Source organism: Lonchura striata, chromosome 3 (assembly GCF_046129695.1).
Source record: "Lonchura striata isolate bLonStr1 chromosome 3, bLonStr1.mat, whole genome shotgun sequence".
Lineage (NCBI taxonomy): Eukaryota > Metazoa > Chordata > Aves > Passeriformes > Estrildidae > Lonchura > Lonchura striata.
Genome location: NC_134605.1, coordinates 31,247,239 through 31,273,147, shown reverse-complemented (window position 1 = coordinate 31,273,147; position 25,909 = coordinate 31,247,239). Strand labels below are relative to the sequence as shown.

Sequence of the window (25,909 nt, the reverse complement as noted above, 5' to 3'; positions counted from 1 at the left end):
AAACACACACAGTAGCCCAGATTATAAAACCAAATACCCAACTCCCTGACAAACTGGACCTGAAGTGACAAAAACTTCTGTTTTCTGTCCACTGCTCTTTGCAAGCTGGTCAATGTCCAAAACTCATTACAGAACATGGCATTTATTTCAAGTAAAGCTTAGTGTTAATTAAGCATAGATCCTTTAACAGTCTAACAGGGATTCCTAGGGAAAGATGTAAAGACCATCATTCCAAGGCCCTCCTCATCAGGGGCTGCAAAACAGAGGGAAAAAGCTGGCAGATCTCAGAAGAAACATGCAGAGGCCTTCAGCTTACACTGGAAGAGCAAGTGCCTGAACTGGGACAACAGTGCTGTAAGACAGGTCAACTGCATACTTATTTCTTTAATCACAAAAGCAGGTATCACTTGTTATTTCTCCAGTGACCATTTGTTACTTCTGATATCCAGGTAGAAGTAATTTCCAACTAATGTGAATTTTACATCAGAATAATATTTTTTAGTAGATAATCACAGGTAGCCCATGCAAATTTCGAAAATATTGCTGGACACAAACCCTAATGTGCTCTATTGTGAAGCTCCATGTCCTTTCAAATAAATTGTTGTAGAAGGAAAAGTCTTCAATTATGGAAATAATCAATTACACTTTTCTGCTTGTAACTTCTCCACCCAATGTTACATTTAGACTGTCTCCTTGAGCAGAGGGAGAAAGATGACACAGGCACTGAGCTGGGTTTGACTGGCAGGCCACAACTTTATCATCTGTATCGCCAGTGCTTGATTACAGGTTTAATGACATACTGATCTACAACTCTGGGCTACAATGGATGAAAAGGGTGCAGTACTAGTCAGTGCAGATCTGGATCTGTGAATTTCCAAATTCTGTCTGCCAGTCTGCTCTCCCAAAACTGCTGCCAAGCTGGCCCTTGGTTGACACACTGGGACTCCCAGCCGGCTCTGCTGCCTTTAGCTCCTGAGGACAGGCTCCGGGCCCTCTCACAGTATCTGCTATTACGTGTGACATGTGCAGCACAGCCACACATTCCCATATGCATTGTATCTGGCCTGCCTGCTGATCTTGTAAATGATTCAAGATGAGAAATGAACAGCTCCACCCACATTCACTGTACTTCCCATATGTTACAACTGCACATCGATGCCTGCCATCATTTTTACAACTGGGTGACAGAACCTTCTGCACACTTTGCTAATATGAGTGAGGGAGGTTGCACGGTCGCCACGTTCACTTTGGCAACACCACCTACCAGACAAATATACTGTGTCCTGTGTATCTGAGTGACCACTGTGTCTCTCCTATCTAAATGAGATAATTTTTCCACCAAAGTGGCAAGATTCATCTAGCTGGGATGGCATACAGCTGCTCCCCCTTGGCCTGGCCATGTTGGAGTACAGGGACTGACTCCATGCTCTGTCACGTTACTTCAAGGCACGAGGTGAAAACACAACTCTTGAACCATATTACCATGTTTGGACTACCCACAGGACAACCTGGCACTAAGGAGAAAGCTCCCAGTCAGTAGTGACAACAATATCCTTCAAATAATTTCCCATTAACCACTTCAAACCAAAATCCCTATTTCTATATGAAGGTAAGAAAGAGACAGTTCCATAAGATGAGTGGCTCCACAGAAAGAGAACACAACTGAGGCATCACAAGATGCAGTGAAAGCTTAAAGGTAAACGTTTTGCTCTGATCCTCTGTACTTGGAACTCATACTCAGCTTCATGTTAGAATGGCTCTAACCTACCATGCTTTTTTGTGCAATTACAACATGCAGAAGACCTCACATGGCAGTGAAATTTGGATCTGAGACTAGGCTATACCTCAGGCTGTCCAGAAATTAAGTGAAAAGTGATAGATAAGGTTTTTGTTACCTTTTGACAGCTATGGCTAGACAATCACTGCAATACCCTGCAGAAATTAGGTGAAACATCAAGCACAAAGCACAGCTTTGGCACCAAGGTTAATTTCACCTGCAGAATAAACTTACATTGTATCCAACACCACAAGGCTATACTAGTACCCACTATTTAACAATTCCCCTTATGTGTGGCCTACAGATAAAAACAAAAACTGCTTTCTTTTCTATAACAGCACATAGCTAAAGTGAGGGCACTCACAGGACTCAGGCTGCAAGCTCCCTACCCTGGGAGGCTCAGACCCATTAATCCACAGGCAATCCACAATGAAGGTAAAAGCTGACATAACCTGTCAGCCCTCCTCTGGGTTTTAATGTTGATTTGAAGGAAATTAATATGCAAGGATCTGTGGGCAGTACCCTACAGTGGGTATCAGTCAGTCCTTGACCGAGTAGAGGCATTAAAAGGTTATTTACTCTTTCAGCATAGTCCAGTTACTGATGTAAAACATTTTCACTTTACTCCACGGAGCTGGATTTGCTGAAATGGCGTGACTGGATTGCAGCAACCTGCAGCAGCTAAATCACCAAATCCAATAATCATACTGCATTTACTGGCACACATCTTAATTAGGTTTTAATACAAGTAATCTGATAACTACTTCAGGCCAGCCAGAGTGGAGCTGTCAGTGCTGAAAGGGCTGCCTTTCCACTGCCCCTGCTGAAGCCCCCATCTGCCAGTTGCCATGGTAACACAGGCCAGCCCATCACCAGCAGTGGCATCCCATGGCAAGGGCTGGGACATCAGCCACCCAGGGGCCCATCAGCACCAGGGCAATGTCTCTGTGCATCAGGGGGTGCTGGGCCTGCCTCCTGCTGCCCCTCAAAGTGACTAAAACCCAGCACAACCAGCATATGCCACTGTGCAGCAAACTGCCTTTAAAATGCATTTGTCCTGTCAGGGCAAGAGGGTCAAGCTACGTATTTCTAAGGTTGCTCCTGCATTGCTCATTTGCCTGATGATCAGGGGTGGTTCCTGGTTCTGAGTGGGAAAACCAAAGGCCATGCTAGAGACCTCTGCTATGTTGCAGAGATACAGCTGAAGGGCAATCACTATGGTGATCACACTTAGTCCCTGTCACAGATAGATCAGGCACTACCTGAGGTCATCTCCTGCTGAATGCAAGTCAGTGATCAGGCTTGCTTTGCCTCTATGATGATCTTGGTGCCAGACTTGCTGCCATCAAAGACTTAAGGCTGGTGCTCACAGTGAGCTTGTTTCTGCAGCCACAACTGGCCCAGCTGCTGTCACTTCCCACCCCTCTCATAGGCATGGTAGGACAGGTCTCCTCTGCTTTCTTTCCACCTCAACTCTGCTACATTTCTGTCTTCCCTTTTCATCGCAGAAGTGATGTTTTCATTAAGGTAGAAAAATTTATGTTCACTACCTCATTGTATCTTTAATCAACTCTGTGAACAACTAGGATGTTGAGACCAAAAATAAAATTATTACTCATGTGAGAAACTTGCATCTTCACTAATAAATTCACACAGTAAATTTTAAGGTAAAAAAAATTAGTCTATGAATTTAGAAAGGCAGATAAATAGTAAATTACACCCTGATGTTTCACTAGTGTCCTAAATTATTGTTTATTTAAGATCTTGACCCATAGATCAGTGCCTTGAAACAACCTTAAGTGATAAGCATCTCAGAGAAGCCTTCACATGCTCCCAAAATTTAAACAGGAATATCTATACACACAACCTGTCCTTTAACTGAACTGTATTCTCCCACCTGGCTTCGAAATCAAAAGACTATGATGCACCTTTTTAATGCTAATAAAAAATTTTAAAAAGCATAAGAGGAAAAACACACAGATTAAAAAATCACCCTGTAACAGTGAGTAGGAACTAAAGGTAGTGAATAAGTCTCCTCCTTTCTGTCACACTGGAAGACCTGACTTCTAACAGGACACAGGGAGACAGTTCAGGGCATATTAAAAAAGTTTCCATGGAATTTCTCACCTTCTGGAACCCCTATTAGACTTCTGTTGCCATAAAAAGGACAAGACTCCTTTGCTCAGGCAGAGCAGATCTACACCACTTCTAGCTTAGTAAGATAAGCACTTGCCCATGCTACAGGCAGAACAAACTCATCCAACTGATGTTAACAGATGGTAACTAGAAGTTAATATCCCTTGCACAGTTTGGAATTGGACACCTAAGAAGCAAATACCTACATTTCACCATGAACCCCTTGACCCAGGTTGCTTTATATCACTCAGTCTTCTTTTTTTTTTTAATTTTTATATCTATTGGGTAACATTTAAATTCCCTTTTACTAAAGACACTTAATTTTTCCACATAGTTTTAAAGTATCTATAGTATATAATTTCTAATAAGATAACAATGTTTTCATGCCACAACATGCCACTTGCAAATAGGGTTTAATTAAAAGTTTACATAGGAGCTTCCCCTTTGTTTCAGATGTCACCACTGTCTATTAGAGTATGTCCTCACTTCTACAGCTGGCTCACCAGGTTAAACAAATAGATCATGTAGGAAACCTGAGCCTGGATCTATTCCTGGGCTTCTAATAGCTCATGTCTAACATGCTGAAGAGAACATTATCAGTCTGTTCTTCAGTAGGGGGTGTAGCAGCTGGGCTTCACTGCTGTAATGACCACTTTTGGCCCTACTGGGTTTTGACAGGAAAGAAGCAATGAAAGAGAGTGTACAGCAGGGTGGAAAAGGTATGGGTGAAAGCTTCACTAATGTCTATTTGTGTCCAAATCCCCTGGCTGAAGATGAGGCTTTTCCTCCTTTAAAGGAATACAAAATAGTAAACCCATTGATAGGAATATGAACTCTGGATCAGGTTTGCTCTAGAGAAGAAATAGTTCAGGTTACTATTTTATGCTTTTAGTTGACAAGTATGGAGTAAAACAATTCTCTAGATCATCCAGGCTAGTAATTTAGAATGCTGTAAAATACCATAGGGAAAAAAAAAAAGGCAGGGCTCAAAGCAGACAATATTACAGAAATATACTGAATTGTATAGTCAGACCCTACATTTTTTTCTTTTTTTTAAAGATGTTCACCTCTCTGATTTTGTTACGTGCCAGACAGAACAGATTTACAGATTTTGCACAATTTCTCAGTCATAATGGTAGGAGACACATATCCCACTAACGTTTCAAAAGTGGTCTCCTCATATTAATAAGATACGTATTTGTATTACTGAAATAATTTTCCTGTACTTGTGTCACTAGTTACAAACTGTGGCTAGTTTACTTTTTTTTATAAACATGTGCTCAATTTCCCCTACTGCTTACTCCAGTTCCTCTTGTTTTGTTTATTACCAGACAAACCTGAACCTGTACAAACTGCTAGCTGGTGTCCACATAAAGCAATCACTGTATTCAAGCTGGAGACACAGAGAATTTTTAATGCCTAGTCTGAACTCTTTCCTTCACAAATACTTTGCCTTTAAAAAGAAATTCCCAGCATGAACCTCATCAGAAGCGACATGTAACAGACAGTACATGTGGTGTCTGGGCAGGCAGCAGAGAATTGAAAAACAAGTCTTCGCTTTTTCTATCCCATGGCATGTGCAGAATGTACATGTGGCCCAAGCTGACATCAGGCATTTGAAGCAAAAAACCTGCTAAAAGCATCAGCTTCTGTTAATTCACTTTGTCAGATATTGTCTTAATTAAAAAAAAAAAAAAAACCAAAACAAACCAACCAACCCTACCGCTAGAAAGGGCAGTGCAGCTGAGCTACAACTGCTTCAGTTGTTCTGACAGTTGCAATTGCAGCAAACAGAACAGCTTTGGGTTTCGCCCTGCTGTCCTCTCTGAGCCCAGATCCTGGCTGCAGCCAGCAAGGGCTGCAGGCACTGAAGTACAGAGCAGAAAGCTTATCTCTCTAGCTATCAGCACCTGTGTTTGCAAGGTAAAATGTTTCTCACTAGTGACCTTGGAGATGAGAGGCCAATAGTGCTGGGTACAGTCCTTCTCATTTGGTTATCTGCAAGGGAGTCTTTCCAAGTTTAAGGATTACATATCACAGTCCTTCAAAACTGTTCTGCAGCACAACCCCAATACTGCAGTAGTGCATAGTGTGACTACTATGCAAATAAACTCTAAAAATATCAAAATGTTAAATATCTATGGAGGTGTCACTTGGTAGTTTTGTAAGGGTAATCCCCATTACCCTTATTTTCCATTCTAGAGGTGCCCCTCCTTCCAGTTAATTTCAAACAAATGATTTTGCCTTAAGCTCTGGCAGGCAACACACATTTGCTTATTTGTACAAAGTTTAAATTTATGCTTGTGACACAAAAAAGGAGGAATATGACTTATATTGGTGACACACAATTTTGTCTATGCAGCACATTCAGATAGTCCTTATATACAAGGGCTCATTGCTCTCCATCCACACTGAGCAGATTGCTTCCATTTGAAAGTTTAGCCCAAGCTCAGCCCACTGCCCTTCTATTGCAGCTCTAATTTCCCAACTTACTCTAGGAAACAAAAGGGAAAAGAGGGGCACATACAGAGTAGGGATCTAAGGAATGGCTGGGAAGGAGGTCAAGGTGGGCAGAGGAGCCTAGGATGTGCGTGAGAGGTAAGAAAGATCTGTGCTCAAGATATGTGTGGATACAGCCAAGGGACCTGAGTGGGGTTCAGCCTCTGTTTGCACTGGCTGGCCAAGCAAACATGCTCCCACCTCACAAGGAGCTGCAGCTGGCACACAACACAGCACTGCAGAGCAAGGCTGTATCACCAGGGGCCAGACTCCATCTCCCCACGTTCCCCAGTACACCCATAAACCAGTTCTGCCCAGACTGAAGGGAGTCACAGCATCAAAGAAACACCATGGTGGGTGTAACATGGAAGACTAAAGATAGGGAAAATGGTAAGGTAATTGGAAAAGGCTGACAGAAAAGCAGTTTCATCCTGAGAAACCACAAGGTTTTTTTAGAAAAATGAGAAGAGATGGAGAATCTGAGCAGTATTGTCAGCCCACCTTCATGAAGCTCAGCTCTTATGAACAGAGAGTCCACTGGATGTTTTCGTTTGGACTATATTTTAAAACTGCATGTGAAGTTAGTGAAACCTGCAATTGCTTAGCAACACTGAAGGGAAGCATTTCACAGAAAATACATCTTAAAAATGCATTAGTACATTATAGACAGTATTACACTTTCTACAAGAGAATGGCTATTTTGTAATTTATATGTGCATTAGTCCAACTGTGCTTTAATTTACTGCAAGGTGAACTTATTCATTGCTATGAAAGAAGGGAATTTATTGATGTTTTAGAGGCAAATATCAGTACAATTATCTTCAGGACAACCATTAACCCCTGCACAATAAAGAGTATGACTGCAACCAGGCAATTTGGAGATCAACACACCCACATCACAGCTGATGCAAAGGGTCAATTATGCCTTTCTGGTGAGAGCAACTTAGCTTGTGAATGAGAATAGCAGCTCTAGAGTCCCTGCAATAGCAGCACGGGGCTGTCAGCAATACCACACAAACAAGCACAAAGGTGGCTCCAGACAGGCTCTCCCATGTCACAGTTCAGCACATCAGTCAGTGGTCACTGGACCCTGCACAGACATCCCAGCTTGGTAAGACCACCAGCACCCTCCAGCAGAAGGATTCCTCCTGTCCACAACTGTGCACATGCATGCAGACTCTTCTGATGCCACCACATTTTAATTATAGTGAAAAATTCTAGCAAAACTATCAGCTTTTTCTTTACTACAAGTTGAAATAAATGTTAATAGTTTTCTTGACACATGTTCAATGTAACTATACAAGAAGAATACTTTTCCCCTTAGATTACACCAAAAGGTCTTGTTAGTTTTGTTAGGTAAATTATGCTTTTCTCATACTACTTTCCCATGTTTTCATCTTTCAGTGGTAAACAGTGGTAACTTTTATGAAACAAGCAAGCTTAGAAGTCTTGATATGCTTTTCGAAACGGAACATTCTCACTTACATAAATGAAAATTAACAGCCTTAAATCACTAGTAGTAAATGAAGAAAACAAAGCTGTGGCTCTTTGTTCAAAAGTAAACCATGGGGTTTGTTCTTTTAAGCAGGCATAGAGAAGACAAACACATGCAATTTGAGAACAAGAGATCCACCTGCTACCACTCAAGTACTGACTCTGTAGACTCGGCAACCTACAATACTGTTCCTGCAGCACAAACACATCATTACTTAAAATTTCTTATACGGGAAGCCCGGAGAAAATGCACATTTCCCTGTTGGTGAACTCACACATGAACATGGGGCAGAAAGCAGTCGGGGCTTCTGAAAGGCAGCGAAAGCTCAGCAGGTGCCTCAAGAGAGCCCGAGGTCCCTGCTGGGACCCACTGGTGGACTCTGCTCCTCCTCAGCAGCCATCGCAAGAACCTTCCAGGGGGATGATGGTGGTCTTGGAACCACTCCTGGTGGACAACTGTCCACCTCACACCTGGCTCAGCCTTGGCTGAGGCGAGGTAATGAACAGGCCGGCAAAATGAACCCAAGCCTCCCTCCCGAGGGAGGCTACTTTTGATCAGTGTTGAGCAACATATGCAGGCTTGAGCAGGGGGGCACACAGACAGTTCAGGAAAAAGCATGTGCTGCTGTAACTAAACTGCAGATTAAGCTGAGTACTGCTGTTTCCTAAGCTCCAGATAAGGAGCCTTCTGGAGAGCATGAAAAAAATTAAAGCGAAAAAAGAACGGTAATTGTAATTTTACTTTTAAATGATTGTGAATCTAGGCTGCACTAGAGCAGAGTTTGTCCCAGTTTAAGACTGTATTTTTCAGCAAAGATTCTCATAGGGAAGTTAATGTTTTGTTTCTAATGTCTCTGAAACCATAACATTACCTGCTCAGCAAGTATTTACCAACAAATGAATGCCTGGTTGCCCCTCATGCTATTTCCTTACATAAAATCATGATATTGGGATCATAACATACTTAAAATCTCTTCAAATAAAATAATTCTAATTATTGAACTTCTGTACTGCAGCATCAGGATTTAATTTCCTTAGAAACAAATGTTATCAAGGAGAAAAAACTGCATTTACAGGTCTACTAAGAGAAAAAACTGCATTTACAGGTCTACAGGTCTATTGAAGCATACAGAGAAATTTAGAATTCTATTCTGTGAAAGTAGAGAAATGACTGAAATTTATTTCTGTTACAGGTCTGGATACAATAGCTTTCATCCTAATCCAGAGTAACTCCTATGAGCTCTAATGTGAACTACAGACTCCTGTAATGCACACAAAACCCCATGAAAAGGTCCAATCCTGTGTTGCTAAAAACTAAAGGAGTTCTGCCTTTAATAGAAGCAGGCCCCTTGTTTGCATAAAGAGAACCTTGTCAAACAGAATACAAATGCCAAGCTGGTACATTATAGCCACAAGCACAATAGCCCCACTCTTTCTAACTAAGCAAATCCTAGAGAGAGCAGTTTTCCCCCAAAATCTTGGCAACAAATACAAATTCAGCGAACTGATGTCTCAAAGTGTTCACGAAGAACACGGGAAATTTGCAGAGGGGCACGAGCTTTTCATTTCAAAGAGAAAGGAACTATATGTTTTCATTATAAAAAATGGGAGTGTGAAAAAATCCTAAGCACACAATAGCTCTTGTTCAAGTATAAAGTTCAGAATTACATCTCCCAAGTTTCCTGTACGCTAAAAGAAGAGCACATAATAATGATCTAAAAATCCTTCACAAAAAACCAACAAGCAAGGATGAAGCAGTACTCGCCTGGGGGCCAATTGCCTCTCCAGCAGTGGTAAGGCTGTTACTAGGCTTGCAGTACCATTTGTTCCATTACACAATCTCCTGAAGCCTTTTACAGAGAGCTAAAACAACTGCCTGTACCAACACGACACATGGCTTTCCATCCCGACTCTGCTAATCCAGACGCTCCAACCATCTTTCTTTAAGATGCCATATGGTTGGCAGAAGCCTGTAGATCTAGCAGCACATCTGCTTGTATGTTACTTCTCCCCTCCAACTCCCCCCTCCACACCACAAAAGCGAGAGCAAATAATTATTTTACATGTAACCAATTAAACTGCATTTAAAAAGGAGAGGGATTATTTAGCTCTAGATATTTTAAAAATATAGATTGTCACAGAAGATCATTTGTCTCTCAGTAATTTGAGAAATACAGTGAAACAAAACAAAGAAATGAAAGGCACATGGGCAAAATGATCCCTGCATTTGAATTATTTAAATGACTGCCATTCAGACCTTATGCCCGAAGATTTATTCCCCACATTAGTGTGCCACTGAAGAAGGGATTGAATTTGATCTCTGCTTTTGTCAGAGGTGAATCCGACAAGCAGACTAGGAAACTATAATACACCAAACCATGCTTTGTTAAGCAAGCACAGTGAGTCTGTATGCTAATGACTCTGCAGGAATACACTGACACACTGATTTTTTTGGTGTGATGAGCAAAGATTATTCACACCATAAAAATCCTGGTTGCACTGGCATGCAGGCATCCAGGTTATCTCTTCAGAATCCAGACACCATGGAAGACAGGCTGCAAAAATAATTTTGTTTGTGATGAGTTATTATTTGCCCATTTATGACATAATGGACTAAAACAGAAAAGAAAATATACACTTTGGAGCCTGGAATTAAAAAAAAAAAAATAGAAGCTAGAAATTATAAATAAATGTTCCTGTAAAACTCCCACTGACCACTCTGTGATCTTAGTTAACAAAGGGCAGGCAGAGATAGAAATATTTAAGGACAGACGGCATGATTTTGTAGTTCTGTCTGCTGACAATTTGCAGCACCTTTTGTTCAGAAAGACTATTTCCTCGAACTTTCTGCACCACTGAAATAAGACATCAAAGAGATAAAAGATAACATTTCTACCTCAAATGCTGCTCACATGTATTGTTCATGTAGTTATCTGTGAAGCACTGTGGAGCACAGGAACATGCAGCACATGTATCTGTTCTAGCAAGAACATCTTCTTTTCCAGAAGAGCAGAAACTAAACATGTATTTGCTCCCAACAGTCTCCCTGCACCAAGTTTCCATTGCAATGTGCACAGAACGTTCCTTTGCCTTCACAAAAAGTTTTCCCTACAATATGGGATTGCTTGTGTTCAACTACACAGTGAACAAATAGTTTTTCCCCTCAGCTATTTAGGAGTTAAGAGTTCCTACACAAATGATGGCCTCCTATCCTCACAGAGAGAGTAAACCAATGTTGAAGATTTGGTTGAAACCAGCATTTTTGAGGACAATACTAGGTTTCCAAGATGTTTGTTTAAGGCTAGTGCTTTTCTTTCCCCTAGTACTCTCTGTCTCAAGGCTATTTAAAATTTCATCAACATTGCTTTGAACAGTTTTATACAAAACCAAAATCAAAAAGACACTCTCTCCTCCAATAATTACATTTTTTATCTCTTTTCTTAAGAAGTTCAAAACACACTTGTATTTCAAAATTTAAAATGTGGCAATTTATTCAATGATGTAGCAATTTAGCTCAATTTAAATTTGATAGGGCTTGATTTTCCAGTTATAATAAAGAACTATATAAAGGGTATTTACAGTAACAAGAAATATTTATAACTACAAATTAGGATTTCAGTTAGTTCTATGCACAATACTCAAAACTTACATACTATGAAATGACACCAAAATAATAAATATATATATATATCATAAAATCAACAAAACCCCTCCCCAGCCTCTTGAGTTAATATCTTCAGACCTTCTATGTTTCACACATATTTCTCACCATTAACCAATTTTCAATTCAGGTATTAATGCCCAGGCTTGGCCCACTTGCCCCAGTCCTAGAGAACTGTGGGAGATGGGAGAGAAAATTATTTTCAATAATCTGATTGCACATATTTACTTCCTTTATTTTCCTAGATGAGGAGTGTCTATATGTGTCTTTGCATTTTCTTGGAAGATTCTTAATAACTCAGAATCACTTAGAGTTGAAAAATGCCTATTTTATCCACTGTGTTGCTTTGGATAGCAAAGCAATAATCAACCCAGCAGGGTGTCTCCTGAACATGTCAGGTCAAAACCAACTGTCTGTGACCACATCTGGTATGTCTGTGCACATCTGGGACCAAAGTTCCAGAGGAAGGTGTGCTTGGAGAGTTGTCACAGACTCCCTTGCCCCATCCCAATCCCTCACCAGCAACATCCAGTGCTGCCCTCCTTTCAATAAGAGTCTGTACAAACATCAGAAACAGAATTTCAGAAATAGAAAGTATGGCCAGCAGAAGTCCTTCGCACATGTGAAACATGTATTTGATTTGACACTTCAGAATTGCAGTTTACTTTTTAGGCAAAAAGTATGGTTTTGGATTTAGATATGAGAGAATTAACTTTGTATACGTGCTATGACTTCTTGTCCAAGAACAGGTACCATGAATGAAATCTTCACCAAGACCTGCTGCAAACTGACTGCTCTAGAAATAATGGAAATGCTGCACACATTCTTATTGTTTGCACATTAAGAAAAAAAAAAGAAATATATAGTTTATTCTCTTGACAAGCAAGGGAAAATTATGAATGTGCAGTGTATGTCAAAAGCTTCTCCCTTGACTGCAGAGTGTAACTGAACTGTTGCTTACCCATGGCAACCATTAGTGACTTCCAGTAGAAAATGCCAATAGGTTTACTGGATTGCAGTTTAGAATGCTTAAGAGACAGACTGGGTCTGATGAAGACTCTTCTACTATATCTTATCAGATCTTTTTGGGTTTGTTTGGGAGGGGCTTTTTGGAATGTGGGGTGTAGAGTGAGGTTTTTTAAAGTTGATAAAGAAATGACAGTTCTTATTATATAGAATGATTATAAAAATAGCTTTAAAGCTTCCTGTATTCATGTTCATGTTCTGAAATGTTTGATTAATAATTGTAAATAATCCACCCACTTATTGGGCACTTGATTTTTAAGCTGTAGAAGCAACAGAATTTCTACAGCAGAAATTCTGTAGAAATGACAGAACCCTTATCCTCTTTTGAGACAAAGAGAAACAGGGAATTGAATGCAAAACTGCTTCAATTTGAAAAAGGACTACATGGGGAAATGAGGATATTAGCAAGTGAATTAATTTCTTCATTAAATAACCACATGAACACCCTTAGACATCCAGCATTAAAACAGAAAACACAGAATAACTACACTGATTACATATCCTCATACTGGCATTTTTAATTTCGTGGGTCCTGTTTTAGCATCATCTCTACTTCTTGATGGTGACTTAATGCACTTAATTTTAAGAATAATATAAGAAAATATACCTTAAAGGAAAAATAAATAATCTACCAGGAATCTGAAAGACTTCAAATAACATTTGGACAAGTTTCATAGTATGCAAACTACTCTAATGTAATCAGTTTTTATTAATTTAACTCTTTGAATACAAGAAAGCAAATAAATTACAAAAATGTCCAAGATGCTCTGCAGTACCTAAGTTCCAAGTTTCTACAAATACCAGCTCTGGAACCAATTTTTTGGCTCTTAAACTTTGCCTTCCTCATCTGACACACACAGATCCTGGAAGTATTCAGCCTCCACACTGCAGTGTGCACACCAAGTGCACATGAACAATACATGCCCTGACAAATTATTTCTTATTCAATAATGACATATATTTTACCATATACAACTATTGTGACCTATTAGTGCAAGTTGCACTTGCATTTATTTCTAGAGCTTTGTAGCATTTGATTCTGAAATTTTACTTGCAATCTGATGTCCCTGCCACGACAGCATTGTCATAATCAAAATTAATAGGTCAAGACAATCTTCTAAAATTAAACTCTGGTCTGAGAGGTACATTTGATCATTTGGGAATCTCTCTTCAGATGCTGACAGGGAGACAAGTGAGCGGATGTAGAGAGAATCTGGATAAGTGGTTCACATATGGGCCTAACAAGAGCAATCTCTTCATATAAAGACACTATTTCTCATGCTAAGTCTACATTGTTTTCTAATCTCAGCTGAAAGGAATGTTGGAATCTGGGGCAGTTTTCCACATCAGAGTCTGTTATCTAACTGCCTGATGTCAGAATTATTGTTTTCACAGAACCTCTGTAGTTTGGAGTAGTTGTTTTGCTGTATTTTGGGGGTGGATTTCCAATGCTACATCCTCTTAGAGTATCTTATTCTTCTTGGTTATTTTTCCACCTAAAGGACCCTGAAATTCAGGTACCTCTACTGATACAGGATTTTTAATTTTTTGGAGTTTTTCAGTGTTATATTAGAACTATGAGATTATCCCTGATTCAGGAAACCTGGTATTTGGTATTGCCATATAGAGGATGTTTTTAAGCACAAGTCCTTCATCTGAGTCTGGATCCAAAAATACAGGTCCCAAGAACAGTGCTACACTAGTTGTCATCTAGGACTTCCTTTTGTACAGCACATTACCCAGTATGTCAGCACAAGACAAAAGCACTAAGGAAGAAGAAAACAAAATCTTGGTTGCTAAGTTAGCCTGTCATGTAGTAAACATTTGTGTGAAGCCACACACCAAAGGTTCAGTAAGTTACAGCTAGGTTAAAAAAAAAAGAGAACGGTACAGTGGAAATCCAGTTGCAAATATGCAGAAGTAGGATATGGACCATTGCTCATTATGGAGAAATCTTTTACTTTGATCAACATACAGCTGTACCTGAGGTACAAAACTTTGCTCAAACAGGTTTGGAAGAAAAATGCCAACATTCATTAATGCCTATAACAAACAATCATTTCACAGCTCTATCTTAGAAGATGTTAGACAAGATTAGTAGAGTACTAAATCCACACAGATGCCCTGAATCCAGAAATGTCAGGATCTGTAGCACAGCATGGGTAAAATTGAAACACAATGCTTGGAGGAAAACAGCCATAGTTCCCAACAAAGTGCTGAGAAGTCTCTGCTAGCTGCCACAGCTCAAAGCATTCTTTGGTTTGGGAGATGACCAGAGCTCATGTTTAATGGATTGAAATAACTGAGTAAAACCAAACACAGCAGCACCTCCAAGCTGTGCAATCCCAAGCAACAACTTTGAGAAAAAAAGCGCTGGAACACAGAATAGAACATGTGAATCTGTGAGGTACTGTCTAAGATTACCTCAATTTAAGGGAAGTCCTCAGACATGGAGGTTAAAGGCAGAAGTTGCCTCTTAAGGCTGTGAAATAATTTTGCATTTAAGTCATTACAGCAACAAAGGGGCTTGAAGGTTTGCATGTACCTGAAAATCACATGGGTCACAGACCGTTCTTCATTTAGTTCCCCATGACCAAAAGAAATGAAAAATTCTTTTTAATTCAGAGTCCTAATTAGGATGATAATTGGAAAAAATCCCAAACCATCACACTTGACCATAAGAACCTATGTGCTTACACCCAGATTCCTTTGTAGCATATTGTCAGGAGAAAACTAAATAAAGTGAATAAAGTACTCTACCTCACCTATCTGGGGTCTGAACTTGATTCCAAGTTTTGAAGGAGTCCAAGCCTTTTGAGAGAACTTGGCCAGCAATTCAGGCAAAGATTTCTTCAAAGGAAAAAAGAGGCTTGATTTTTTCCCCCCTTTTTCTTTGTCCTCCTCTTTTCTTTTTAAATAAAAGCAACAGCTCCAATTTGTGAGCAGTTTTGAAAGGAAGGGAGAAAACACCATTACAAATAGCAAGCAAAGCTTTCGGTTTATGAATCTACTAATTGATCCATGAAATATCCAGGTTGCCTTCATCATAATTTCCAAAACACCATATTATATAAGTTAACAATGGAATACTAGGCTAGTCTGTTTCCCATATTTTTAGTTGGCTCAGCTGGAAAGTGAATACAGGCTATTGCCCCAGGATGAGTGAATAATTTAACTCAAATGCAATTTTGCACAAAATTACTTTCACAACGGGGAAAAAAACCCAACAACAACAACAACAACCAAAAAAAAAAAAAAAAAAAAAAAGAAGTATGGCTAGTTAGGTTCCTTGTTAACCATAAGAAATTGAGTTTCCTCTTCCCCCGCCTCCATAGCTAAACTGGTATAATTCACAAAGTTTAGTTCACAGTGTTGCTGTTAAATCAGGGAGGTATAAATATTGACATCAAAACACCAAGCTTTTCTGTGATAGAGAGGAAACTGCCCCTACACAAAGTGTCAAGTACAAAACTTCAGAATTTCATCCCAGCCAATTCCTCACTGGTCTGGTTGAAATCTCTGCTCAGAAGTAAAATTTATGCTGAAATAGATGCAAGACAAAATCCCCAAATTGTAGACCGATAATTTAGAAGAGGTCTGTTGCATGTGGAAATGGTTTTGATCTTCAGATCATAAACTCCTGGAGGCACAGATCTTCTTTAATTACATGACTACAAAGCACCATGTGTTTCCATTATGCTATTTAAATAATAGATTTAATTTGAATTTACATTTGTTGATGTAAACATTACTGACTGTAACATTACCCTGAAATCTGATGCAGAAAGTCACTGAAGTATTAGAAAAAATTTCTTCCCAAAAAATTTACAAAGGAAAGAATCCCCAACTGTGCTATTTAAAAATATGAATAGAAATTAGCTAAATAGAACAGAATAAATTTTAGTGGAACAGAAACTTTAGGATGATAACACAAACAGCACTAACATCTCAAGTAATTCTAATTTTTAATTCTAGCCCACAGTTATCTATTGTGTTTATGGGACCAAAGGAATTCAGATGTTTCCAGCAACCAATGTTTCACTGATTATTAAAAGGAAAGCAAGTAGCGTGGGAAGGATCCCTCATTTATCTTGCTACACTGCTTTAACCAAAGTGCAACTGGGGTACTCTACTAATGAATTTAACTATCAGGATGCTAATCAGTTCTGTTTTTTACCAAAATTAATTTAACCTCTGTTTTTGTATAAATAGTCCCTGTTGTTTAAAACTTTGGGGCTGCTTCTGTACATCAGGGGGGCTCAAACAAAACAGGATGTGCTGGGTCTGGAGACAATTCAGTGAAGAACAGCTCAGAGGGAAGCATTTGAACACAGTAATACAGGGTAAGCTTTTCCCTTGCACTATTAATAGAAAAAACCCCAAACAAAAGCACCTGACCCAAAAAAACCAGAGCTCACTATTGCTGTATAAAAATGATTTTAGTTTTGTATAAACGACCTGCCAGCACTTCTAAGAGATGTTACAATTGTCTGTTTGAGAGAACCTAGGCTAAAAAATGAAAAACATTTACGTACCATAAAGATGGTACTGGTCAGTTTATGCCATGATGGTATAAAAAAATTACTTATGAATTGTCGAAATTGCAGATTATATCTAATCACAATATTAGTATTAATTATAACAACAACTAAGTTTAAAATTTGCCAAAACAGAGGCAGTTAGAAGTGGGAGCAGACAGTAAGATAGAGAAAAAGTAATACTGGCTTTCAGTTCTGAACATATAACTCACAAGACAACTGAGCAAACAAGTAAATTGCATGAAAAATTTTGAACAAGTGAAGGTTTTTGTTCACTGTGTACATCCACAATATATATTTTTTCAGAAGATCCAGAAATCTTCAGGACTTTTCCAGAAAATATTCCCTCCACATATACTGTTGGAATACCTAAAATTACATTGAACATAAGAAAAGCATAAAATGGTAAAGGGAAAAGAATACAAAATAGCACTCTAAGAATATTTTTCATATTTTGTCTTTGAAGTTTTTATCTTGTTCCATGTTACTTGATGGTTGTTTTGTCTGGTAGAGTATGTGAACTCTCTAACCCATTCCTTCTTTTTCTTTTGTCCTTACACTAACCTGCAGAAGGAATGAGTGGAAATATAAGGCATACTGTCTGATCTAAAAAATCAAACAGAAGAAAAAAATCTTGAATGTAAGTAAAAAGATGGGCAGACAAAAACCGAATAAGAATTTAAGTGCTAAGTTTGAAAAAAGAACCCTTATTAGATCCAGATCACCATAAACAGTCCCAGCAGTGGGGGAACACTCAACAGTGCAGATGAAGGATCAACAGGAATTCACATAATCTTGGAGTTTTGATCACATCTTTAACAAATGCACATACTTATGGCAAGGTACTCTGGAATGCAAAAAATTAATTTAACAAATATGAGAAAAGCATAATATTGACAACTTTCTTAATACTTTGCACACTGCAAAGACAGTCACTATAACTTGTTTTGCTCTTCATGTTGCACACTTCTCCAACCTGAAATCTCAGCTGTGCAACAAGAGGGTAAAACTCTTCATAATAACCTGATTTTCTTCGCCTACTTGCAGTTTTAAAATCATGTTTGGGAAAAATGCAGTGGATCTGTCAAAACTGTTATTCATGAGGGTACAGGTCTCCCACTTCAACTTACAGCAGCTACCTACATGATTTTAACAGGAACTGACCATTTCCAATATGTAACAGGTAAATCTCTCCTTTTGAAGAGTGGGGGAAAAAATAGCTAAAGTTTGTTGAAAAACTACTTTTGTAAACATACATGTTCCATCAGATGTATGTTATAAAAATTGGATGACCAAGCCATAGACACTATTTTTAAAATATCAGATCAGACATTAATAGAACTTTAAGGAATTGCCACAATATATTTACTATAAAAGCAATTGTTCTAAGACCTAGTAGCTATATGTTTACTGCAATACTTATGTGACCTCAGAGAAGTCAGTGCAACCACATTTTTGATCAGAGGGTGAGGAGCCTTTACATTTGATGGAGCCTTTGAAGAACTGGGCTTCCATTAAAAAATAATGGAGCCCTTCTTCATTTAAACCTATACATGAAGGTACCGGTTCTGGTGCAGTAGTTGTGTTATCAGCTCCTGGATCAGTTACAGGAATAACTATCAACATTCAGTTTCACTTATTATAACAGCATTATTTATGTTCATATTACAGAACAAAACCAAAAATAGTATTTCAAAATCTTTGAATAATTCAATTTAGTGTCTGTAGAGAAATTCCTACATTTCCTTTAATATGGAGGATTAATGCTGTTTTGATCTTTGCCACAGACTATTTATTTTACATATATTTACATGAAAACTACTGTGTGAGCTTTACATGTTGCAGTACCTTTCTTAGTAAGAATAAAAACCACTTTGTTTCTTTTGATACATTTTAAAAACAGTTCTGTAAATACAGAAGCAGCTAGTGACTTAGCATCCTTTTTTCCCCTTTCTCTGCCTCGGTACAGAACAGTATTTCAGAAGTAGTGAATTCCAAAAAGTACTTTTCCTCAAAGGAACTTCATGCTCATAACATTTAGATCAATATTGAGATAATATTTAGATAATTTCATTTTTCACTACTATTAAGTTCATCATCTGCTTCTTTCTTTGTCAACAAGAGCATCTTCTAGGTTAGGACAAACATGGCTTTGTTCACCTTTGCCTAAGGCAATACAGATTTGGAAACACAAGCCTTCAAGAACTAACTTCCACAGAACATGTAACTATCCCAAATACACATCGGGGATAACCTAGAAATTGCTTCCAAGATTCTCCTACAACAGACAAGCATTTACCAGTCATAATCCTTCTCTGGGATTGACCACATAGAACACACTAACACAGAGAAAGGAAAATATGTCCAAGAAGTAGTGGTCAAAAACCTTCTCCTACTAGAGGTGCTATAGGACTTCTAACACTTCAGTAGAATACAGGAATTTTTTCAAAAGGGTTTTGCCTGAAAAAAATCTCAAATATTTTATGTTGCACTGTACTCATTTTATCTGAGTCAAACAGACCTTACTGTCACTTGGATCTTCTCTTCTAGAAAACCTGGAATTTCAAACACAATCGTTGGATTAATGACCATAAATCCATTTTAGAACAACAAACCCAATGAAGTACTCAGCTTTAATATATTTTTTTCCATGTCAATCACAACTGCAAAGAGTAAGAGGTGTAATGACTGTTGCCTCATTGTGATTGTTGTGGTGTCCTTTTATGTTCAGAGACAGTGCCACATATAGAAATGATGGATTTAATTTCCAAGTTATATTACAATTATCTACTCCTTAACAAAATGAGCAAAGAACTATGCATTGGTCAGAGAGTTCAACAAGGTGCTATCACAAATAATTGACTGCTACGATTACCCATTCTGACATGAAGCTTGGACTTCAAGTCCTATTCTAATTCAGTGGCTTCTACTTTTGTTATTCATTACCAATTCCTCTGCACCCAGCAATGTCAAGAGGTCAACAATTAAATTAATTCAGAATAGACCATGAATGTAAGAGTGACCCTATATTATATCTTCATCTTTTCCCTTTGATCATCCCTTTATTTGACTGCATTTCAGTAAATTATCCATGTAGTTTTTATTTTGACAGCTCTCTTTACAGCAGTAAAACAAAATGTGTGCATTGCAAATGGCAAAGATTCAAATTTCAGCTATGTTTATCCAAAATAGCACTGAACTGCTTCTGTACTTATGCTATACTGCCTACAGCCTTACGGAAGGGGAGACAGATGGGATGAATTTAGCAGGGAAACAGCTGTGGCTTGAAGAAGAGACAAGCAAAAGTTTTGCTATCAGGCTTCATTATGTATCAAGGTACCAGTAAAATGTGTATCCGTAAGGCAGCCAAAAAAGTGTTTTTCATTTGACTAGTGATAATTACCTTTTCTCAACAGCTGACAATGTTCTAAGCACCATTAAATAGGTATAATAATTAAGCAATAAGATAAGACAGGCAGTGCCTTGCTGGGGATTATTGCTCGCCTCGGGTGTGTTGCGAGGAACAAGGCTGAAGGGTGAGTGACTTCAGCCACCCCAGAAATGTAATAATCCCTCAGAAATGCACTGCCTGGAGTGTCTTCTTGCTATTAAAAATGGAAATTTAAAAAGGACAAAATGCTAGACACATTTCCTGTGGATTTTATTGACATGGGTTAACATTACAGGAAGCTGATGCAGAAAGTCCATTTCTGCCCAGCCTATGAAAGTCCTTTCCCAATGACACATATGTCTCTGCTCAGCTTGTTTGTGCATTTTATTCATAAAACTTATTGGAGAAGCACAAGTATTTGCATCAACTAACACATGCATGACAAGGCACAAAAGATTATAACAGCCTTCACAGTAGTAAAAGTTAAAATGTTCTTAAGTCATGCGTTCCCAAACATTTATTCTGTGCAATTGTCTATGTTTGGTATCAATTTACAGACAATTTTTTTTGTTCTGAAATTGTGTGTATCTATATATATGCATATGTATTTTAAAAAAATATATATATATATAAAAAAGGGCAGCCACTCAAATGATCAAAACATTAGGGAAAAAAGCCAAACAAAACAACCCAAAAGCCCCCAAAACCCTTTCTTGACTACATGCAAGTCACATAGCTAAAACTAAGGTTATATCTCTGGTAGTATGGGAAGAGCTAGTGCAGCACTCAAAAAAATTACAGCGTTTTACATAAGCCAAGAAAGTTAACTGGCATTTCAGCCATTGCACTGAGACAACATTTTGAAACTGGAGACCTGAAACTATTTAGCAATGTTGACTCAAATCAAATCAGAATTCTAAAGACCATTCAGTATCAGGCCCCAAGTAATGAGATATGTTTGGGACAAGGATCCACTTCCATTTGTATAACTGAAGGCGGAATCCGGGTCTCTGAGGTTAAAAAGAACATTGAAAATGTTAAAAATGTAATTTATCCTTTCTTCCTCTCCATACATGACTTTAGAGTTGACAAAGAATAAGTTAAACAACACAGAATAATCTTATTATCCTTTTCCACTTATTTCATATTTCCCATCATCACTACTTTATTCCAGAACCAACCTGAGAAGCCCTGCTGAGAAGCACACAAAACGCCGTCTGCAGTACCCTAGAAAAACAGATGCTAAGTAGGTCATATCATACTGTCCTTCCTTTTAGACACTTCCATAATCTCTATTTCACTAAAACTTTTTCTATTAGCAATTGATGGATAACACATTTGAGATCACATTTCTTGAAACTAGCCCAGTGCCTGTTACTATCTGACTACCAATTAGCATTATCAGAAGGCTTAATAAACACAGTTATTTTTTAGTATTTAATTTATTTTAGGATGGCATTTTTTTCAGAGTGCACTCAGAAACTAATAATGAATGTCACTGGAGCTCTGGAAGTTTAAGTCAGAAAAGAAATAGGCAAAATAAAGTTCTATCTGTATTTCATCTGACAAAAACACTGGAAAAAATTGGTCCCTGGTGTCATACTGCATAAACTAAACACTTAGTGAAAGATGGAAAAAAACAGCATAAGAAAATATCCCATCTTCAAGTGCAAAATTGGCATGGAACTAGTGGCACAAGACACATCAAGGCCTAAACAGATTTAAGAAACAAAGGCTAAAGAGATTTAAGAACATGTTAGATTTATATATGGAAAAAGAGAGTATCCACAGTTAGATCAACTTCCAGAGGAAAAGTATTGGATCCTGCAGAAGCAATCAAAACACTGAAGTTATTGGAAAAAGCAGTCTTTCCAACCTTGCAAAACTCCATCACTTATGATATTAAAACATAAATTATCATTAGTTTGTGTCTCCTTCTCTTACAATAACCTTGAAAGGAGGCAGATGAATAGATTTTGTTACAAAGCTGGTAAATTTTCATGACACACTTGCAAAGCTCTTTAAATGTTACTCATCTGTCTTCATTTTCAGTTCTTCACTATATGGGAATGGAGGGTTTTAAATAGCCTTTGTATGAAAATCTCAGAATCATACAGAGCGATCAAAGCTAGAAAGAAATCTGCTACCACTTAAAGTAATTTGCCACATGGGTTAATAGTTAAATTTTACTGTAATTGTGAGTTCACTGGAAGCTTAATAGGAAAATACTAATTACAGTCAAATATCCCAGCTAGGTATTTGCTGCTGAACTACTGTATAGTGGTAGTCTCACAGTGGCTATTTGAAAAGGGTTTGGGTGGGTTGTTTTGTTTGGTTGTTTTTTTATGATTTTTTCTGACACACCATAAGTATATCACAAAAATACAGTATAGAAAATGGACTTTAAAAATGTAGATGGAAAACAATATGGAAGAAAGAAACAAAGGTGAGTATAACAGTCAGGGACTTCAACAATTTAATTTTTTAGATAGTAAAAAAAAAATGAACTATTAAAGATTGTTAAATATTTTAGGAGGAACATGGATAGTTAGGGCTGTCGTCCAGAGTTTATACTACATTGTAAAGGCTATTACCTTTTTGGAAAGGTAGAAACATTAATTTTGTAATTCTGGGTACATTTGAGCATGTAACTTAAATAAAATCAAGCTAACTTGAATGAACAAGACACATATGTTTATTGGTGCTTTCTCTTGCCATTAAACAGCTATGTTTCTAGAAACATAGCAGTTCTGCTCAAGACAGCAAAGGAACACATTGACCCAGCTTGTTCACTTCTTATTTCACATCTCTGGGGACAGTGGTGAGGAAGACTGGTCCATAACTACCACTTTGGACCAGAGCTGTTACTACCACGCACTGAAGGCAAAGTGTTTCAAAGAAGATATATACTGATGGTGAAGGGATAAATTGGTGGAATAATACAATCATGTATCACTACCAGAAGCAACCCCTATCCAAAATGAAAACTCTTGCAGGCATGTAGCAAATGTAGAATAAAATGGGGTTCCCCTGGAAAACAATGGGTGCATTTCTGTCCAGTTATGCACATCTTTTTCAATGTCAGTTATGATCTGCATAGTAATATAATTTCTAGATCTTGCCGAATCAAGGAGAGTCTGGGCTGAGCTGTCAAAGACATCACCTTTATCCACCTCCATTTTAGAGGAATCAAGAATGCTTCGTTAATGCTAAATTAACATTTAATTTTGAAAACCAACAACTGTGCTGACAACAGAAAGTAATAAGAACAGCCTGGAACCTTATGTTGTGCTGTTTTATATCACACATATTTCAGGGCATTTTACATTCCTAGTAGACAAGAACACAAGAACACAAGCTTACTATTAGAGAGCCGTAGGCTTTGACTCGGTTCATGATGGAATGAATATGAACTATCCCTCTTTATGTTTTGGAGAAGGCAGAAGACATTAAAGTAGTAGGGTAAAAGATACCCTCAGAAATGGACAATTACCAGACTCTTGCAGAGGGGGTGTAAGTCAGAGAGCTAGTAGCTGTTCAGCACAGGAACAAGCAAACCTGGCTGTTTTCCCACCTAGCTTTTCTTTGAGACATGGACCAATACAACTTTCGATGTAATCTTCCAGTTCCTCAAAGATTAAAACTGTGGTGGCGAGCAGTCTTGATGTGCAAATTGAACAGACACACTGGGACTTCCCCCCAACACCTTTTTCCTCATATTGACTGTATTGTTATGTAATTAAATCAAGTGCAGCATTAACTAATCCTTAAAGAACGTAATTCAGATAATTATTAGGCCATTAACATGACCTCAAATGCAAAAAAAGGCTGCCACAAATTCAGAAACAAAAGGAATATATAAGGACATGGAGAGGTAATTGGAATATGAGAAACTGAAATGTAAACTAGATGAAGTGGGTTTGGTCATGAACAAAACATGAACCCTAAACTCTTGACAGTTCATTTTTTGGTAAAGGAAATGCAATAAATCTTATCAACATTAACTTTAGCAAAACATTAAATATCACACCCATCAGGAATTTTAAGTTGTTGACAAGTAACTGACTGAAACAAAGAACACAGCCAACAGGAACAATTGAAAGGCAAGAAGAATTCTCAGAGAATTTCTTCACATTTAAACAGATTTTTGAATATTTTGAATTATGACTCAGCACAAAGAAGGAATGGGCTGATAAATTTAAGAGCTGTTATCAGGTTTGAGAAAGTCTGGGATACTACACAGAAAGAAATAGATGACTCAGAAGATTGAAACAGCAGACACAGTATGAAAGTCTTACACTATATACTCAATGCTTTCCTAGTTCATAGCAAAAGTCTCTGCTGAAAACTTGAATTTACTTTGGAGAAAGATGTTGTGGATGCATTTCTTAGTGCAGCTGTCAAAAAGGCAAACATGACTGTAGGACTCATTAGTCAAGGAATTTCTAGTAAATATATTGATTTTATATATACAAATATATTTAAATGTCCCCATCCAAGACCCAAGACAATTCTGACTGCCCATATTTAAAAAAGATCAACTATCAGAACACTAAGGTGATGAAGAGCTCATTGCCAAAAGAAGAACAAGGAGGAAGGGTTTACTTATAAGCAGAGATAGGACTGAATAGACACAGCCATTGTCTACAATTATTTGTAGGCTCAAAGACAAGTAGGTACAAATGAAACAGAGATTAATTCAGACCAAAAGTAAGAAGGAACCCAATGAAAAGATCAGAGGAATAAGCTGTCCAAATTGGAATGGTGAGGCCCTCAGAGGGGCTCAATTCTCAAAGAAATATATGTGTGCATAAACTAAATACATAGGTACATATATTTTAAATACACACATTTGGAAACAGATTAACACAGCACTCTGTGACCTCGAATACATCTTACAGAATGTTTTTAAGTTCCCTAAATATCTCTCCGGAAATTTGGTAGGATATTCCCCTCTGCTTCTTATTTGCTTTTTAAAGCTGAGAACTTACTGGCACACAATTTTGCAGCATTTTATGAAAGTCTTGTATTTCACTCTTTGTATACTTCTTCAATTTTTCTAACAACTAAGGAAATTTTTGCTTTGTATGTCTACTGTTTAGGTAGTTGGGGAATAAATCTTTAAAAACAGTGTTTGGGGTCTTATAAATGTAAGCATTTTATTACCTATTTTGAATGGGAATATTATACATATAAAAGCATAAATAATAGATGTATTTATACCACACTATATATGGATACCTATTTAAACTGAGAAAAGGAAAAAACAATTAAAAAGATATATAGTAAACAGACAAATGGTGAACAACAGAGGAATAGAGAGGGAGAGATTCTGAACATCCAATTTCTATTCCAGAGAATTTGAACTGAGCAAACACCCCAATATT

At 37.9% G+C, this 25,909-nt stretch overlaps 1 protein-coding gene across 6 annotated transcripts in view; it reads right to left on the bottom strand.

Annotated features, from left to right (window-relative positions):
• SDCCAG8 (SHH signaling and ciliogenesis regulator SDCCAG8) overlaps positions 1-25,909 on the bottom strand; it is a 105,529-nt gene that overhangs the window by 6,868 nt on the left and 72,752 nt on the right. The window lies entirely within an intron of this gene.